Here is a 19,427-nt window from a genome sequence, read left to right on the forward strand (position 1 = left end):
CAGCTAAATTCCCTCTCACACCAAACATGCTCGCCCTTTCAGCCGTGGGGGCGTTATAAGTGACGGTCAATCCCACTATTCGTTGGTAAAAGAGTAGCCCAAGAGTTGGCGGTGGGTGGTGATGACTAGCTGCCCTCTCTCTAGTCTTACACTGCTAAATTAGCGACGGCTAGCGCAGATAGCCCTCGTGTAGCTTTGCGCGAAATTAAAAAAAAAAAAACTCAGCTAAATTACTACAATTTGTGCATTACTTGTTTCGAATATTTTCACGCAAAACAAGAACTATCTTTTTTCTTCCAGCAATAATTAAATACGTAATAAAATGTGATGTACGTATGTATGTATATATATATGTGTGTCTATTAAGGAAAAAATAACTTGCGCACACATCAAAAATGCTACAAGGATTTGTCATTTGCTAAAATCATTTTTTTCTTATTAATACTTTTAAAGGCTTTATTATTAAAACGTAAATAAAACTAATGATTAATAGTTTCTTAGTTTACTTTGAAACGACGGCATATATTTGCAAATTTGACAAATTATGAGTGAATGTGTAGTCACTTATATGATATGTATTTTCCAGAAATAGTCATTAGAAAGTTTATTACTGTATTACTTTTTACGGCAACTTTTGCATCGCAAACAAATTTGTTCATCGAATATCTAAAACATATTTAGGTGTAACGATATAATATTTTTACAGATCACCTTTAAATATATATTGGAAAAAACATATCATCATAACCACGGAAGTTAAGGAATACTGTGTACTCGTTAGCATGGTTTTATCGACAGTATTGATTTTTTTTCTCAACAAGAGGTTCGAGAGAGTCAAGGGAATGGAAGAAAATCGCTTCCATTTATGCTTAAGATTTCAACAAACATCCTCTGTAAAGAACATTCAACAGTAGGATACACTAAAGAGACTGAATTTCCGGCTTATCAACAACAGCACAAATCATGCTTCCTCTGTATAATAGCTGCAGGCAACCTTCTCAAGACATAGTTACAATGTAAGGCTACTTATTTATAATATTATATCAGAGACTACGGCAAAAGAAGATATGCACGAAGGTATCACTCTGTTTATCAACCCTGCTATAGCTCAAAAGGCCCAATCGATTGAGTGAACCAAGAAATGCAGTCTCGGCCAATCTCTGCCTTTCCTTACCCGCGAACAAGTGGGCTTTCCCTTTAGGCCTATAAGTGTGAAGGAGGGGCCACCGTTGGATCTGTTGAAGCCCTGTTTTCAGCAAGTAAAGTTACTTTAACTCTCTGGGCTTATAAAGCCTTACTTTTGTAATTGGCAAGCATATCATAACTATGTTTCCTAATAAGTTAGATGCAGACGTTTTACTTTTCTGCTAATGTGACTGATTTCTGCAATATTAACAGGTGTTCGTTTTTTGTTTTGTTTTTCCTGCATAAATATTTAATAACAATGAAAATATTAGAGAAAATGGCTGAAATATTTCATGGCATTACTTTGTCGTCAGATAATTAGCTTTGGGTGTTGTATCTTAGTTGCAACAAATTAGGTCACTGGCTAAAGGTAGGAAATGATTTAATTGATTTATTTAATGCGTGTATTTCAGTAACCATATCTATGGTTTGATATAAAATTTTAGATGCTCTAGAAATGATAACATTTACTTAGCAATGTAAGAGGGATAGGAAAATATTTTGTATGGTACTTAAACCATATTACAAGTTATAGCCATTTTTTTCTTATGCTAAATATAACATATAACATAGTTGTTGTTGAAATATATCTGTACACATAAAATGAAGATTTAAATTATATCATAAGCATGAACAATACAGATGTAAATGCTGTATATTAAATATAAAATATTTTTAATGTATTTTTGTTTTGTATATGCATCATAATTTAAATTACTTTGTCGTCTTACTATAACTTAAATTTAAAATTTAGACAGAGAAAATATTTTTGAAGATACCCTTAAAATAAATGTAGCTGTGCATCAGATGTTAATTTGTAACAAACCTTAATATATTAAGAGTATGTCAGAAATACTAGGGACATACTTCAGGAAGTATTGATAAATTCATTTTAACATCACTACTACAGCTCTTTAGTTGTTGTTTTTAAGAATAACTCCTGAAAAAAAATATATATATTACTATAAAATTAAACTAAATTTTGATCAAAACTATTTTCTTATACAGCCAAGTGTTATCTGATATTTAACCTTCACTGGCACTATGAGTATTCACGGCTGTTCAATATTACCTTGGCACCTAGATTAGGTACAAATAAGAGGAAATGAAAACTCAGAATGATTTAGCAACAAGTGAAACTTTACACGTGTGACTCAATGGCTTTCAGTCTACCCAGCCGTATGATGGGTACCAGCTGTTAAATGGGAGGTTAACCTAACGGTACTTATTTAAATAAGGCCAGAATTTACCACTGGTTTCTAAGTGCCGTCTCAGCACAGGAGATATTTGACATTTGATTCTGAAAACTTTACATACAGCAGGCAATGCCTAATTGCATAGAGTAGAACGAAGGTAGAAAGTGATTACACTACTGAAACATAAAATCAAGTTACGTCTTTATTTGATGGGTGAGTTTTGCAACTATTATTTTAATTAGTAATCTAAAATTAAATTATTTGTTTCCTGATGACTAACTTGGAATAGACAACAACTGTCTGTTGTAAGAAATACAGGTTTTGAGGACGACGTTTCGAAAGACGGAATACTTTCGAAACGTCGTCCTCTACACTTGTGGTTTTTACAACAGGCGTTTGCCGTCTATTCTATTTTACTCATCATGAATACTTTGCCTACACAATCTATAAAATAATACTTGTTTCCCACATCGATTTCTTGTAATCTCGGCTGTGAGCTTCAACTTATAAAATCAAAGTTTAGTCTAATGTATGTTAAGAAGTTAAGTGGTAGGAACATCGGTTGGGGTATATAAAGGTGCTTTTGGTCAATTCCTAAGGGAATAAGGGTTTACAGTTCCCTAAATTGTTACTGAATTATTAGAGGGAGTGGCTGTCTTTCTTTTTCAGCGGTATGGAGACAAAAAGATCTCGTATTATTATGAAATGCTATAATAAAAACAGTTGTACAAGATCAGAAAAACAAATACTTGTTCGGCTTGGGTTTTGAAAAAAAAATTGATACATAATACAGGAATGTAGCAGGAGAAAAGGAGGAAATATCAGAGAAATGTGAGTTGGAATGAATTAACCATGAGAGAGTTGCGAGGAAAAAAATTAAATTTATGTGTTGTAAATAATAGTAATAACCCTCAATTTATTATTTATAGTGGCATGAATCAATACCTGGTAGGAATAAGTACAACCTTCAAAAAGATGAAGGGAAAGCGCAGTGCAAGTATGGTATGATTGGAACAAAGCGATGTCAAAATCGGTCTAAAATAATGAACCATATAAAAATTAATTTATGTTCCATCGCATTAAGCTAAGAGAAAATAAAATGAATAATACAAACATCGTTAATAATGTTCATGACATTCATGGAAATAACTAATTCTTATAAGCTGTATGAATAAAATAAATCCTCTTAAGGTTAGTAAACATATAGACTGCTAGGACTGGATATATCGTGAGTGTAGGAAATTACACGTAGTGGTTGTTGAAAGAGATAAAAAGAAGTGTGTTGTAGGTTAGTCCACCAAGGAGTCAACTGCAGATATACAGTCTACGGATTTACTGTTCACTTAGTGATACCTGAAGAAGGGTACTGTCCGAAAAGTTATATCCACAACAGTATATATAATATTAATATATATAGATATATATATCTGTAATTAACGCCTTGTTGTCTTCGGTGGTTTGACCTACAAAATACTTCTGGACATATCGTCGTAGAGTTGGACTAATTATATTCTTGCGCAAGACACCGAACATGTGTGATACATCTTTTATCCAAGATGGCAGGCGCAAAGTGTAGGGGTAAGTTGTTAATGTTCTTCTTACTAAATCTTTTTTTTCTTCTTGTTTTGTGTATCAGTAGTTTTTGAATTACCTATAGAAAGTAAACATGTTATAATAAAGGTAGCTATAACGCCAACATTTACACTTTTGCAGAAGTAATAAGCATGATATTCATTACAGCAATAAATAGAGAAATTTTACACGAGGTTGTTTAATAAATGTTTTAAGACTAGCCGTGGCGTCTTACTTAGAACAATCTTAATCTGTATTCCGATAGGTCATCGTAAATTTGCGGACATTTTACGCTAAACTTTGGAGTTTGATTCCCGGGACAGTGGATAGAGCGCGGATAATCCATTGCTTAGCTTACCGCTAAAAACAAACAACTAATCTTGTTATTCGTGCATGTTTTCCCTTGTTTCTTTCAGTGTGAAACTGCAAATATGAATAGATTAACAAGACATAAAAGAAATAGTAACAGTATTAAATAATTCAGTAAAATTTATAAAACAAATCGAAACTTCAGAGAATACACTGAAGAGAAAAATCTTTCTTGAAACATATGCTCTCTCATAATTATAATTTATATGAATAATTTTAAATATAAATTCATCCAACTTTCTCTTTTAGATTTTAGCGGACCGTACTCTATCAATATAGGTTTGACCCAAATAATTACTAATATATATATGCTTTAGTAAACTTTGAGCTTTAGTAGACTGTTATCTATTAACCTTTATATGGGCATACACATAGACATCAATGTATGTATAAAATACAAAGCTTTAAGTTGGACCTCTTGACAACTGGAAAGATATTACTCATAGCTGAAATGACTAAATCTACTTTAGAGAGACATGTAATGTTTTTTCAAGAAAAAAGTACAACCAGGTTCGAGACATTTAGAAGAGAGAAAAGAGACATTTAGTATCCAATTAAGAGACTTCAATTATTTAGGTGAAAGTCATTTAAAGCTAAATCATAAGCATAAAAAGATATACATAACCAAGATGAATAACATTTAAGATCCAGAAGGGTTTTCAATTGCCAAGTATAATTCGTTTTTAGGTTATGCTGTTTAAAATAGTTATAAATATTTTCAAATTTCAGGTGGTAAACATCAAAATGAACGTATGTCTACTTCTAAGAAATATTCCAACAATTTTTAACACACGCACGAAATAACAGACATAGTCACCATGACAAGTTTATTAAAATATATATACATATGTATACAGTAAATCATTTAGGGTGTAAACTAGTTTTCTACATTAACGAATATTAAACCAAACTGTATATATTTTAGCTACTAGATTGCGAATCATAAATGAATAAATGCGAATAAATGATTACCTATTATTTTTATTATTGCATTAGCTTGTTTCTTGTTTTAAAATTTTTGCATCCTTAATTTTAACTGATAGGTTAGAGAAAGCAGCTACTCAACTTGACCCACCGTAACCTCTTGGTCTATTATAGTCTGGCTGAATAAATGTTACTTGCCCGACCCATATAAGCGCAACTAAAATTGAGGGGTGCATTTTTGAGGCCAACGGAACACAAACCATGAACCCTCGGACTTACAGTACAGGAGCCCACCAGTGGCACAACGGTATGTCTGCGGACTTACAGCACTAGAAACCTGGTGGTGGACAGAGCAAAGATAGCCCATTGTGTAGCTTTGTGCTTAATTGCAAACAACCAATAGTCCAATTAGATTATGCAGGTAGTCCTATTAAATTAGAAGATTATACTTCAGTGATGTCACTTGGTTGTTTTAATTCATATTGTGAGCTATTATTCTAAATTTTCTTAAACGAGTCGGATTGTACTTTATATTTTCGGGCATAGATATTCTTATCATATCAAGATATGTTTTATTGTATTATTTCGCCGTTCTAATTTTCATTTTGACAACACTAACGACTGGCAGATTCAAGAGTATAAGAGTAAAAATCGTCTAATATAGTACCCAATATTCAAGTTACGTTGAGTTCCGTTTTGAGATTTCTTAAAAAGAAAGATTCACGATTTATTAAAATTTCTTATTTTTAATATACGATGGATCTGACAAGAAATTCTATCCAAATAATTATCAAGAAATTAAAGTCCATCTCTCGTATTGCACAATGTAATTCCGTCTTAATTTCCACAAAATAAACACTACATGACGATTGTTTAACTATTGTTTTTTTATTTAATACTGATTGTGATATAATTTATTTACCATACTTTGACCACGTTTAAAAAAGATTCGGTCTTTAAACCAATAGATTAGCTACAAACTGAATCAGACAAACTGGCTGTGTTTGAGATTAAACCAATAGATTAGCTACAAACTGGCTGTGTTTGAGATTAAACCAATAGATTAGCTACAAACTGAATCAGACAAACTGGCTGTGTTTGAGATTAAACTAATAGATTAGCTACAAACTGAATCAGACACACTGGCTGTGTTTGAGATTAAACCAATAGATTAGCTACAAACTGAATCAGACAAACTGGCTGTGTTTGAGAAAACAAGTTTCTGAATTAAATGAGCCATTAACATTTTATTTTCTGAATTTAGGTCAATATAAGTTATGCAAGCCCTTAATTCTTGTATAAACATTTAAACGGTTAAAACAATATATATGGATGAAATGTATATTATATATCAATATTACAAATTTTTACCACATCAGATATCCTATTTTGTTCATTTTTAGTTATTATTCCAGCTGTTGTATGAGAAAATTGTATTTATCATTTATACTTTTAGCTATACCAAGTAAAACGTATTATAAAACCAAGCTATGATCGAAATGTTAATAATTACTTTGGTTTTAGGAGCATTGAACAAATTGTAGCATTTCTGAGATTTTTCTTCAAGATCGTATCTTATTTTACAGACCAACAAAACACTCAAACTTGTGTTTGTACATAATAAGTTTAAACTTTAACTTTTTTACGCAAATTATTTTTAGCCATATTCCAATAGCTTCGGACATTAACCTGTTAAGTAACGAGACAGGTAAGTCATAAATTTTGATTATTTACTAATTGGTTACACAAATAGTAAGAAAAGAACACTGTTCTATGAAGTTATAATGTTTCATAAAAAGTGAAAATGGAAATTTGACAGGATTCTGATCCTTACTTTGTTTGCTGTGTTTTATAACATATACAATGAAACTTCGGATATTTTAAAAGCATTTAGTTAAAACATTACCATCTTAAGCCTACAATTATCCATGTATTCTAAATGAACACCATTATCTTGTTATGACATATTTGGCTAAACTATTTATAAGCCAACTTGTTTGTGGGTGTATGGCTGTTTTACAAGGCTCTTAGAAACATACGAGTTAACAAAAAATCAATATTGCTCTTAATCTCACAAGCAGTAGTTTTCTGTGTATTATTATATAAAGTGAGTATTTTAACCTCATCTGTTGGCTAAATCTAAACATTGAGTGCTACAAGGTGTAAAATTATATATTACTCAATATGTAGACGCCATTGGTAATAAGCGTTATATAAATAAATCGACAAGTTGAGGGTTAAACTAAATTTTGGTTTAAATCTCCTCTGAGAAAAAGAGAAACATATGTTTAGTATTTTTAATACTATTTCAGAAATACTTAAAAAAAGACCAGAGCACGTAGTTTTGAGACTAAAAGACGTAAATTTCACACACACAGAAAAAAAATCAGGGCGAATGAGGATGGATATTCGTTTGACATCAATGTTCTTCAGTTTGTTTGTATTTTTTGTTAACAAACATAATAATAAAAATGATCATTGTCGTAAACCAAATAATAATTTGTTCAAAGTAAGAGGTTTTTTCTTCCCGATTTGTAAAAAATCCTTACGTGATAGAACAAAATGAATATTATTTTCGAAATTTACGTAGCTGAATTATGGAAGATCCGTTATTAAAACCAAAACAATTTTTTATGAAGTTTAAATTCGCAGGCCTGTGTAATTAATTCATAATTATTAGGATTTTAAAAGCTATAACCCAGTAATAATTCAACTACCGTCATATTGGCTTCAGTGCAATATTTGAAAGGCATTAGTACAGATTAGGGTTAGCATTACTCAATAGTTGTTGCAGTGGTGTTTGTTGTTTGTTTATTTATGAGTTTAGCTAGATAAGCTTGAATAATTGTTCATAAAATACAAAACACACTTTCTAAAAGCTCCCCCCAGTGGCACAACCACACGAGCCAGCTCAGCATCTTTTAATAGGGAGCCTAGGATGGTCAACAAAGGGGTCTTTCCGGAAACCGGTGATTTAGGGTTATTTCGACAGATCTCGATGAATGAAGCACGGCACAACTTCTAAAACAAAAACAAAAATTAATTAAATATTAATGAAAATATGACATAATGAAAACTATGTGGATTATATTACGGTGATAACATATAGGACATCCTTCTTATATTTACTCTTCATTGCAGAAATGACATTTTTAATTTGAAAATCGTTAGGGACATCATCTTGTAATGCATCGTGCATCTACTTCAATTTTAAAACTGGACCTTCGGACTTAACGGTACCGCTAGTTTCACAAAAATATTGAAACTAATTATTTCTTATATATGATTCCAATCTCCCCTTTTTTTGGAGATAACGATACTGTTGTTCCCATTGTTTTATTTTTCGTTGTGAGTGCAGTAATTAATTGACGAATCTTCGATTTAGCTGGTATGTCAAATCGATTGGGATATCTTCGAATAATTTCTTCCGTCATCCGACCTGGGTCCTCGGTTTAACTTAAACTTAAACATTCACAACCACGTCTAGAACATTTCAAGCATGTTTCATTGCTAAAACGTTTTATTTTACATTTACAAGTTAATTTTTCTATGTTGGCTCTCATGGTCACAGGTCTGGTCCAGCGACCTAGACCTCGAAAATACTGTCAAACGCCTGCCTTTTGTTCAATCGAAACTACCCAAACCTTTTCGAAATGACTCATTGCTTTGGATCTATGATACATCAGATGCCGGGCTGGCTCGTGTGGCAGGTGTTAAAACACAAAATTAGCAACGTATCTGTTTGAAAAATCACATTTTCAAAATATTGCATCTATGATCTTTTATCAATACATTATAGTAGAACATTGTTCTGGTTTCATGAAAATAGATTACTAATATTCATTTTGACAAGAGATAAAAGACAAGACAGCACCCAGAGTTTTCCCTTTGTCGTAATAGTATAGATATAACCTCCATTAAAACTGAATGCGTTAATACCAGGGTAGAAAGTATATGGCTAATAAACAGAAGATCCTCAAGAAATGTTCTTCTTAGAGATTCTACCCATGTATAACTCGAATTATTTAATACTTACTAGTTACCATCTAGTTACCATTTATTATTTCTAAATTGTTATCCATTTTCTGTACATGTGTATAGAAGTAGTTATCATTCCCCAAGCTCAAGGCAACATTTAATTTCATTTTAAGTTAATTTTGCAGATTTTAATATTTGATATGCGAAGATAATTATTACACAGTTATGGTTATATATTATAAAATTAGTTGATAAATAAGAAATTAATCTATATATATATTCTAAGGTAACCTGTTATACGGAAAACAGCATAATAATTGTAACGCTGATAAAATTAAAAAAAAACAGTGGAGGAAACATAACGATATATTAGAGTTAAATGACCAAATTTTGCTCCTTAAAATTGTAAATATTGTAAAAATATAATATATCCGAAGCATCTGTTGAAAAATATTTCAATTTATTTTATTTTCGGCGAAGTGTTAAGAAAATAGATTCAGAAAGTTAATTGTTTATAACCAATTTAAGGTGTGTTTTTATCTATATAATGAACTATTGAAGAATTATAGCAAAGTTCACAGGAACATTTGATTTTATCTTACTCAATACTTCACTAAGATTAGTATAATATCACATTACATAAATTCAGTTTTACTGTACTAAACGTTAGTTGAAACATCGTTTCACTTGTACATTGTGTAAATTTAACGTTTTGATATAAACGTATTTCCTTTATCCACGTTCACTTTGCTGATTATTTTTACTATTTTAGCATAAGTCAATAGAAAACAGAATACATTGTGACGCTACAATATTTCCTGGACTTGTTTAGATTTAATAAAAAAAAAGAAATACTTTGTAAGAATAAATAATAAATTACTAGACAAGTATTTTACTTTTTTATATAATAACTTACTAACTCAAGTAAACTGCATGAAATAACGATATCCTAAATGATCTAACAATGTACAACTCCACCACTCCAGTGAGTCATGTGGTTTGTGGCATAACGCAGAACTACTTTCAATAGAGAGAAAATGTATGAACAGGTGGTTCTTGCGTGACCATAAATAACGAAATGATCAATTTATTGGTCTTGTTCAGAATGATGTTAGCAAGTTAACCATTGATTTAGTCCATGAACTAAACAAGTGAACGAAGAAAAACTATGCCATTCAAGAAAGATGTCGTGAAGGCACTACTTTCAGAAAGTAGAAGGCAAGGTTATTTCTGATTTCCTGTTACATGTCAGCTTTAGCATAAAAATCCAACTATACGATTTATTAGGAAATCTATTTTCTTGTAAGTTCGATAGCATGTTAATTTATCTGGTATATTTGGTCTGTCTTATTAAAACTATGCTATGATCTTGCCGTACCCAAATCTCTCTATCTGTGTTGTAGAAAAAATGAAACAACATCACATGCTAATAACTGAATAGTCAACGATACAGTGGTATTTATATATATTGTTATTCAATGCTATTATAATATCATTTATAAAGGAAAACAGTTAACAATATGGTCATTATCTTTCGTCTTTCTAAGATCACGACGAGCATAATGCCTTCAGTTCGGTTTGTGTGTTCTTCTGATCAAGCATTAGATGTTATTCTGACTTCATTAACTAATAATGTACCAATATATGTCCATCGTCTTAACTTTTATCTATCTTCCTATAACAGTCACTGTGTTTTGTTTCATTATTTTGAAATTTAGTGTTCATATCGATCGGAACGTCTGTGTTCAATCATTCTACTTCCCCTGTGCTCTTATCGATTAGAACGTCTGTGTTCAATCTTTCTGCTTTCCCTGTGCTCATATCGATCATAACGTTTGTGTTCAATCTTTCTGATTCCCCTGTGCACATATCGATCATAACGTCTGTGTTCAATCGTTCTAATTCTCCTGTGCTCATATCTTTCATAACGTCTGTGTTCGATCGTTCTAATTCTCCTGTGCACATATCTATCATAACGTCTGTGTTCAATCATTCTACTTCCCCTGTGCTCTTATCGATCATAACGTTTGTGTTCAATCTTTCTGATTCCCCTGTGCACATATCGATCATAACGTCTGTGTTCAATCGTTCTAATTCTCCTGTGCTCATATCTTTCATAACGTCTGTTTCCAAACATTTTGCCTTCCCAGCGCTTATACTGATCGGAATACCTGTGTTCAATCATCCTGAATTATCATTGCTCATATCAGTCACAACGTTTATATTTAATCATTCTGCCTCCCCAGTGTTCATATCTATCAGAACATGTTGCTTTCTAAGGGTTTTATTATTGATTCTTTGGAAACTATTGATATTTTTAGTTTTTAATCTGAATGAAATATAATGTTTATTTCAACAGCAAATAACAAGGTGGAAATATTTGGAAGCATGTTTACACAACAAATAATCTCAGCATAAAAGAAGAGTTATACTTTATTTGTCTCTATCGTTCCATTCTTTGCGTAACAAATAATAAACGTTATAAATGTTGATGTCGTTATTCAACATGAAAAAGCTAAGCCTAATTGAGTAAAATAGTTTTAGTTTGCTTTGAACAATAGACAGAGGCCAAAGGTATAAAGAAACATCTTATGATACTGTGTTACAATTACATATAAACAAATGTTAATTTTTCACGTTATTTAACTTGTTGTGGCAATTATGTAACCAAATATCGATCAAGTGTGTTATTTCTAATTTCACGAGATCCACAATTCACTGATATAACTTATATTATAAACCCAGACAACTCACATATGCTCTGCTCTGTAAAAACTTGCCTCACTCCTAAAAAGAAACCAAACTAAATCAAGATGCATTGTAATCAGTATTAAGTTGATTTTTATTCAAATCAACAATTAACTTTAACCTATTAGAGGCATATTTTGTGTTTTAATATCAAACTGATTTTTCTAACATTTTTTCAGAAAACCTTATTCATCACACAAACCTCCTCCCATGTAGTCATTCTGATTTTCTCAATTCAATTATAAAGCCCTTATTTGTTGGAATCAGTGGAACATCCACCCATCAATTAATTTGCCTACCAGAAATTCACTTTTTTAATAACGTTCTCCGTTGCTCACGGTAAAATAACAGGCGAGCTTAACCGGGGTTTAACTGTATGCATCTATTTAATATAATCTGGTTGTACTAGAATCTTTTTTCAGGCATGGCGATGATTCACGCTTGTTTCATTTCAGAGGGAAAAGCACAAGAAACAGAATAACTGTAACTGCTTTTAAGCATGTTTATCATTAAGTGACTGATTCATAAGGTATTTCACTCATTACAGAAATACACTGGGAGAAAGACATTTGTGGACATCTAAAAGTGAGTGGATTGAAAATATTAATATGTTTTTTATAAATATTTATAAGAATGTTTATGTTCGTGGCAAATAAAACTTTACTTTACAAATGAAATTTAACTTTCTCTCGGTGACTTTGTACTATTCATAACAAAAACAACAGATACAAATAATTAATTATGAATACATTACGTGAAGAATTATATTAGTATTGGTTCTTACAGCTGCCAGAAACAAAAGTTATTGAGATTTGATCAACCATGTTTTCTAATGTATGAAAACAATTATCATGTGCGTAATAGTACGTACAGAAAATATTATCAACTATTATAGAAAATTAAACCTAAGCCCAAATAAGCAATTCAATACTCTTAAAACAAATTATATTGTCTGTTTGAAATTATATGTTTTTTCGTGTGTTTTTTAATTTAATCAACACTCATCAAGAGTCATTGTTCAGCAATATATATATATGCTAAAATAGTATGCTACAGAACTTGAGCTCAGCTCCCACTGGCGGTGAAAGACTATAGTCCTCTTCTCAATTATTTACAGCTGCACTGATAACATAAGTTTTAGTCATAAAAAAACAATATATGTGTGTACCTTGGCTCGTTGTTTTACTTATATATGGCTTGTATAAAACAATACCTTCATCTTATCATTCCCGTAAGCGGAAGAACACATGCTCTGGTGATGTACGACGCGTAATTTGATACTGTCAACATGGCGCAAGAGTTTCTGTACCTACTTCAAACTCTCATTAGGTAGACTGATAAGCTAGTTTGTTTTCTATTTGTGAAATCTGCAATAATAAGGTTTATATTCTGTCAAAACAATGATACGCAGGTTTTACCTAAATTTGACGGCATGTTTAAATTAGCAGAAAATTACAGTAGTTTTTAACAAATTCCCACTAGCAAGAAATATATTCAAAGTAATAACCTGTTAGAGAGTGTGTTCAAAAACCTATAAGATGATTTTTATCTTGAAAAACCTTTCAAATAATTGATTGTCGTAAATATTAAATGCCGAATATATTGAAGTGAATAAATACATTAAAGCTTTTTTTCTTGTTATTAAGGACAAAGCTACACAAAAGGCTATCTATGCTCTGGTCGGTGCGAGTATCAAAACCCGATTACTAGCGTTATAAGTCCACAAACATATCGCTGTCCAGGAGACACTAGAGCAAAATTGTTTGTTCGTTGTAGGGTGCAGCTGAACAATGGGCTATCTGACCTCTGACTACCGTGGGGAGTCGAATCCTTGATTTTAGTGTTATAAGTTTGTAAGCTCATCGCTGACCCACCGGAGGACTACTTTATACAAAGGAAAGACTTTATGTCTAGGGCGAGAACATTGTTATGAGCTGCTTATCTTCACGTATAAAGTAGAGAAGATTCTAGGACCTGACGTAAAGTATTTTTATCCATAAAATAGTATAAAATAATAGACAACATAAATACAAATAAGCGTTTAATCATCATTTACGCATACTTGGTGATCTTGAGTTGTTTTATTGTATGTAGTCGATTTGTGCAAAACATTCTTTGGAATATAAAATCCTTTTCTTTTAAAATCACTGAAGTTTTTAGCAATATTTCTACAAAATGTGCAGTATTTAACTTGAGACAACATATGACATTATATAAAGTATAAACCATTTAATATGTCATAGAATATAAAGTCTATCATCATTAATTTCAAACTGGCATTTCTTCTTTCTTTCAGGACTGCTTATATATGCACATTTCTTGTTCGAATCATTCGTAAACTCTCATTTTGATTGCTTCGACATAAGGTAATAATAACTTCAAAGGCTGACTATAATATTTGTTCAACCAATCGATTTATTTTAGAAAGTGACTGATTGATTGTTTGTAGTTAAGCACAAAGCTGCACAATGGACTATCTGTGCTCTGCTCACCACGGATATCAAACCCAGTTTCTAGCGTTATCAGTCCGCAGACATACCGCCGTGCCACTGGAGGCGACTCGTGTTGCCGGTATTAAACAATCTCAAAAAATATATTTACATATCTCTTTGTGTGTGTTTGTGGATTCGTTTCATAGCCATGAATAAATAACCTTCGAGTACGTACTCTCAACCGAGGACATTTATCAGGCTAAATATGCTTGAAGTAGAATTCTCAATGGAAAATGTTAGTCAGGTTAATTTGATATCGAACAGGAAGTGCCAATCAATGATATTTGTCAATCTGAGGGCGTTTGCCAAACCAACTTTACTTTGTTTAGGGAATGACAGATGAGGGCGTTTGTGCGATTAGTTTCGAGTAAAGCTCATTAGTTGAGTGCATTTCACACGCTAAATTAATCCACAATTAATCCATAATCGTGATATTTTATAAAATAACTTTACTACTAGAATCTTTCAATCACGAAGGTTTGTCAGACAAACATTATTTCGAGTAGAACTTCCAATCGAGGATGTTTATGAGACTAAATTTATTTTTAGTAGGGACTAGCAATCTAGACGTTTATCTTCAAGTAAATATTTCAATCTAGAACGTTTTGTCCGACTAGAGAATGTCAACTGAAAACGATTGTAGGATTGACATTACTTGAAGCAGAGACTACTGTTTCAAAACATTTGTAAGACTATATCTGCTTTGAGTTAAAAATGACATTTATCAGATTAACTTTACTTCTAATATAGATATGCTGTTTAAGAATGTTTGTTAGACTATTTTTACCTTGAATAAATGCTAATTGAGAACGTTTATCACACCACTTCGAGAAGAGAACAGAATTCGAACCATTTCTCAGACAAGATTAACTTCAAGAGATACTGTTGTCCGAGTCCTTTTTCAGACTAACTTAACTTAGAGTAGAGTATGTCGTTCGAAGACGCTTATACGACTAACTATAGTTACAGTATGGACTGCTAAACGATGAATTTATTTACAGAAAGAATATAGAGTGACAATTAAAAACATCTGGTTGATTGTCTTTATTTCGGTCAGTCGAAGTCACTTGTAAGATACATTTTACTACAGAAAGAGATTATGAGAGGAAGATATTTGCAAAACTATCTGTCCTTTGACTAGAGACGGTCACTCAAGAACGTTTGTCGGACTGTCCTTTGACTAGAGACGGTCACTCAAGAACGTTTGTCGGACTGTCCTTTGACTAGAGACGGTCACTCAAGAACGTTTGTCGGACTGTCCTTTGACTAGAGACGGTCACTCAAGAAAGTTTGTCGGACTGTCCCTTGACTAGAGACGGTCACTCAAGAACGTTTGTCGGACTATTCTTACTTCGAGTAAATTTTGCCAATTAAAAACTTTGTCAACCTAACTTTACTTCGGGTACAGAGAATAATTCGTACACTAAGTTAGCTTTGAGTAGAGATTGTAAAGCGAGGAATTTTTAGAATAGTGTTACTAATTAAGAAAAAAAATGTTTCGTATAAGTCAGATTTAATTTTTTTAATTTCAAAGATTTTAGCATTAATTCTACTAGAGACTGTTAGTCGGGTAAGTTTGTCACACTAACTTTACTGTTAATCGATTATGTTTGTCAGACTAAGTTTACTTGAAACAAAAACTGTTAATTTATTATGCCTGTCAGACTAAGTTTACTTTGAACAAAAACTGTTGATGGATTATGCTTGTCAGACTAAGTTTACTTGGAACAGAAACTGATAATCGATTATGCTTGTCAGACTAACTTTACTTGGAACAGAGCCTGTTAATCGAGAACATATATGGCTAAATTTATTCTCCTTCTAAGCCTTGTTTCGTTTCACACATTTTATAAAATCTATCTGCGTTTTTCAACTAGAATTCTTTCAAACACACCCTTGGGTCCAAATTACTTTAGACTTTTATGAAAACAATATCTAGTCACAGATGTATTCCATATTTAAATTTTATAAAAGAAAATTGAATATGTTTGTAGAAAGTAGAGCTCATATAAGACGATGATGTTCTAAGAATAACATGAGATTGGGAACTTTCTTATTGAATTAATAATGAACAGAATGTGATTAAGAATATTTCTAGACTATTTAATGTAAAACTACTAATGGCTAGATAAACATTGGAGCAAGAGATGATGTTTTTAGACTTAGACTGAACAACCTAAGATTAAATAATATAAGTTCTGATAAATGTACTCAAGTCAGCTTGTATGTCTCTGTGTGTGAATTAGCTGCGTATATTGTATATCTAAATTGTCTGAAGCTAACATTTGAAAAAACTACTTAACTAGGCCCTGGCGTGAAATAAAGTTAGGTTACCTCAGATATATGAGTGTGTTCCAAGACCTTTTATCTTTGTGGCACTGATAGGTGGTAAAACCTGGGAGAATGTACTCATACGTTGTTTAAAAAAAAAACAGCTTGTGAATACTTTTCAATAACTGCACGTGTCATCAATAGACTGTTGATAATTTCGAAATTTTAAAAGTACGCTGAGCATCACAGTAGAGACTAACGTGAAAAATTGTGTAATGTCGTAGAATGTTCGTCGAAACAAGTAAACAACCTCAAAGTCCTCTTTAAACATCAACAGTAAATGGTCACAATGTAACTCAAGTTTTTTTTTTGATACATTCACGGTAAAGCTGCTCCAGAATGGAAATAAATATTGTAGTGAAGAGTTTTTTTAAAATATTTCTTGAAGCCTCCAATAAATCTTTACTTTGAAATATTATACCCTTTTGGTTTTCGTCACTTGAAACCTTGAAAAATTAAAATAAGGAAATAAGATAGATTTTAGTTTCATGTTACGAAAGACTTACTGTACATTTAGGTTGTTAAATGAATCACGTGCATATTAAGCGAAAGTTTAAATGGTTAATGCTAACAAAAAGCATAAAATTGATTCAAATGCTTATATGCAGGCAAATATACATGAACCTGATGTTCTTGTTGATAAGTAAATAAATAGAACAATGTTGTACTTGATATTCCAGTCGCCATTTTCCGGTTATGATAGTCGTGTAACGTATAAAGGAAGAAAAACATTAAATGAAGGCTAAGAATACCTGTACATAACGTCTAGTGCAAGTTTTGGTCAATTCTCTTCCCTTGGCTAGATGCTAACAACCGTTTAGGGATCTACAGTGCTGTAAAACATTTGATTGAAAGCAGCGGTCGCCAGACAGTTTTCACAAGAGCTATTACGAAGCTCGTTCGTTACCATAGCCACGTCAGCAGCGCAGCTGGTAGCCCATAATCAGCAAATATTTGTCAACTGACAATGTATGTTAAGAGCTTTTTTTCTTTGATTCTTTTGAAAATTATTATTAACTTATTAATATGAGATTTTCCTTAAATGTGAACCAGAAATCGTAACAATTCCAAATTCAAAATGATTTTACAAATTATTTATCTTCATAATTAATATATCCGATGTTCGGTAGATAATTATTCAAACCTTCCAGATGACCATAGTACAAAAGTATTTTTAATTGTTTTCTACTAACATATTTTGATTTGAACATTTAGAATCATTTAATAATGAAAGTAAAATGAATACATTTAAGTAAATATTCAAAGTGTACATCTAAAAACTATTATTTCCTGTTTTTGAACAAAACGTCTTAATAGTTGAATTGAAATAAAAATATCTTCTCTATCATACGCTCAAAATTTATAAAAAATAAGTTGTCATGTTCGTAAAGAAAATTAAGAATGTGTAAAAGAGGGCTGTTGTTTGATGAAACGTTCTTATGCTTATTGGTTCAATACTATTACGCATTTTCCAGGTCATTTGCGACTTATATTAATTTTCTAATCATTTTTGCAATCTTTTGTAAAGGCGAGTTTGCAATATTATGATTCATTTTAACAAACGGTTTTGAATATTCATGGCGCAGAGATATGTAAGTTGAGACAATGAAATGTAAATTAAGCAATGTCGTGATATTTTCTACTAAAGAAGTTGAAATGAATACATTATATATATATATTATTTTCTGTAGAAAAGAAGTTTATATGTATATAAATATGACCAAAAATCTATTATGTTTACATTCCAAACACATAAATATGAAACAAGTAAAGCTATAGTGGTAATTAGACATAGATATTTCATGAATCGGTTTTGTTATATTTTACACATATCATAATTTTCTTGACTTTCTTCACAATAATATGGTTGTAATAAAGTAGTAATCTTAAATAATAATTCACCTACATGAGACTTATGAGTTTAATATTATTCTCTATCTGGAAGTGTTAGACCAGCTATTGGAACCTTCGATGAGGTTCATGCCAACATTGATAGAAAATTGGATGACACAGTTTTGTTATGATCTTCCCCCTTTATGTGTTGTCTTAAGTTGGAAATCCATTCCTGTTTCATTTTGACTAAATTTAAATAGATGTGAAGATAATCAATTATGCAAACGAAACATAGAGGATATGATGTTGTCTTCGGCCACTCCTTCAAAATTGAAATAAAAATGCACAAAACTGTAAATTAAAATATTGATTCTTAACGTAGATGGCTTAGGTTATCTTTTATTGGTGTTACTAAAGTATAGTGACTTGACAGTGTATTTTACATTAGTAAAGTTAATGTGTACCCGAGTAATCGAGTAAGATCATGTGAAACAAGTAATAAGATCAAGTATTAAAAATAGTACAACAAAGGAAACTTCACTTGCTAAAAATCTTTCTTTGTCGTTAGCCGTACTGATAGTTTGTATGGTGGCTTGAGTTGAAAATTTTCCTGTATATTTCAACCTAATATTATAAAAAATATTATTTGTTTTAGAAAAGAAAATGTTGACGTTTTAGCTGTTTGCAAATACAAATTTCCACAGGTCGTATTTCTCCTTATAAGTTACGTATCAAAATCACCTACTTAACACCTGCTTAGTATTCAACTAACATCTACTTAGTATGTCTTGAACATCTA

At 31.6% G+C, this 19,427-nt stretch overlaps 1 protein-coding gene across 1 annotated transcript in view; it reads left to right on the plus strand.

The window, feature by feature from the left end:
* Positions 1–1,254: 1,254 nt before the first annotated feature.
* The window catches only part of LOC106464589, a gene marked incomplete at its 3' end in the record, with an annotated part of 114,557 nt that continues 96,384 nt past the window's right edge, over positions 1,255–19,427 (plus strand). Inside the window, exon 1 of the mRNA XM_022392821.1 lies at positions 1,255–1,555. The remainder of the gene's footprint in view (positions 1,556–19,427) is intronic.

This window comes from Limulus polyphemus, unplaced genomic scaffold, assembly GCF_000517525.1.
Source record: "Limulus polyphemus unplaced genomic scaffold, Limulus_polyphemus-2.1.2 Scaffold61, whole genome shotgun sequence".
Taxonomy (NCBI): domain Eukaryota; kingdom Metazoa; phylum Arthropoda; class Merostomata; order Xiphosura; family Limulidae; genus Limulus; species Limulus polyphemus.